The 1,848-nt window shown below is 51.3% G+C and overlaps 1 pseudogene across 1 annotated transcript; it reads left to right on the plus strand.

Annotated features, from left to right (window-relative positions):
- The first annotated feature begins 472 nt into the window (after positions 1 to 472).
- On the plus strand, positions 473 to 1,372 carry LOC103751029 (annotated as a pseudogene). Its single transcript, XR_001872937.1, has one exon. The product of XR_001872937.1 is annotated as a cyclin-dependent kinase 10 pseudogene (transcript).
- The last annotated feature ends 476 nt before the right edge of the window (positions 1,373 to 1,848 follow it).

The following is a 1,848-nucleotide window of genomic DNA, read 5'->3' on the forward strand; positions in this document are numbered from 1 at the left end:
AAGGTAAGTACTAAGATAATAGATTTATGTTTTCCAAAAGGTAACGGGGAAAATGTTTTATAAAATATTTTCAGTCAATAAAGGGGTAAAACAAAGAAAAAAGATATTTTAAAAGTTAAGTGAATAACACAAGACAGCATAAATGAGTTGAAATATATCAATCACAATAAATGTAAATGGGCGAAAGTCAGACTGTCAAACTATATTTTTCATATCCAGCCATATTCTATTTATGAGAGATGAGAGGATTGAAAATACTGTATTAAAATGGCAATATTGAGATCGGACTGAAATGTATCTGTAAGGAAGGGCTCTTCACTGTGCCTCCAGAACACAGGGTGCGACGGGGTGCCACCTGGGCGGCGCTGGGGTAGGGCCAGAGCCGAGCTCTGGGCCACACAGTGTCTCGTGCAAGGTCGAGGTTTCCTGCGCTGAAGGGCGCATCCTGCAGCACTTGCCGGAATCCACCCATACAGATGAGACTGTTGCCCGGAAGAAGGTGCGGATGGACAAAGAGAAAGACGGCTTTCCCACCAGCAGCCTGAGTGAGATTATACTGCTCTTGCGTCTTCTTCATCCCAACATTGTGGAACTGAAGGAGGTGGTTGTGGGCAACCACCAGGAGAGCATCTTCCTGGTGATGGGTTACTGTGAGCAAGATCTGGCTAGCCTCCTGGAGAACATGCCAACACCCTTTTCTGAGGCCCGGGTTAAATGCATCATGCTACAGGTGCTTCGGGGCCTTCAGTACCTGCACAGGAACTTCATCATCCACGGGGACCTGAAGGTATCCAACTTGCTCATGGCGGATAAGGGCTGTGTACAGACAGCGGATTTGGGCCTGGCTTGGGCCTATGGTGTCCCAGTAAAGCCAATGACCCTCCAAGGTTGTTACCCTCTGGTACCAAGCCCCAGAGCTGCTGCTGGGACTCTACCAGACTACCAGTGTTGACATGTGGGCCGTTGGCTGCATCCTGTCAGAGCTGCTGGTCCATAAGCCCCTTCTCCCTGGCACTTCCGAGATCCACCAGATTGACTTGATCGTACAGCTCCTGGGGACACCCAGTGAGAATATCTGGCGGGGCTTCTCCAAGCTGAGGCTGGCGGGCCAGTACAGCTTGAGGAAACAGCCTTACAACAATCTCAAGCACAAGTTCCGTGGCTCTCAGAGGCTGAACTTCGTCTGCTCAGTTTCCTCTTCATGTATGACCCTAAGAAACGGGCAACAACAGGGGACTGCCTGGAGAGCTCCTACTTCAAGGAGAAGCCCCTACCCTGTGAACCAGAGCTCATGCCTACCTTCCCCCACCACCGCAATAAGCATGCTGCCCCAGCTGTCGTGGAAGGGCAGAGCAAACGATGTAAGTCCTGATTGTGGGCCCAGCACAGCCCTACACCTCCTGGTGGATCATCAGTCAACAGACCTGCGAGGGCCCTTGCAGGCCGGACACAACTCCAGGGTCCTGTACCTTCCGTTCTTCAGCTAACCATCCTGCTTCTCAGCTGACTTCTTCCTGCTGTTTTATCAGTGCACAGATGCAGGCAGCGTGTAGAGGGTTGATGGTGGGTGGGGATACAGAGAGGCTGGGCTATTGTAGCACCATCCGGTGGTGGTCTGTTATTCCTGGTGGCTTTGTCTGGTAATGAGTCATATTAGTGGTGAAATTCCCACTGGCCCCTCAGTATAGTCTTGAAATTGGGGCTGCCACTAGCCTAGATTGAACAGGGCTGGGAGACCACTGTTCCTCCTTAGCCACTAGGAGCTACCCAGGACAGACAGGCTGTAGTAACCCTGGGCAGGGCTGGTGGGTCTTCAGATGAGGAGGAAGTGTAGGTGGGGCCCTAAGA

Source organism: Nannospalax galili, unplaced genomic scaffold (genome assembly GCF_000622305.1).
Source record: "Nannospalax galili isolate Female #2095 unplaced genomic scaffold, S.galili_v1.0 scaffold305, whole genome shotgun sequence".
NCBI classification, from domain to species: Eukaryota; Metazoa; Chordata; class Mammalia; order Rodentia; family Spalacidae; genus Nannospalax; species Nannospalax galili.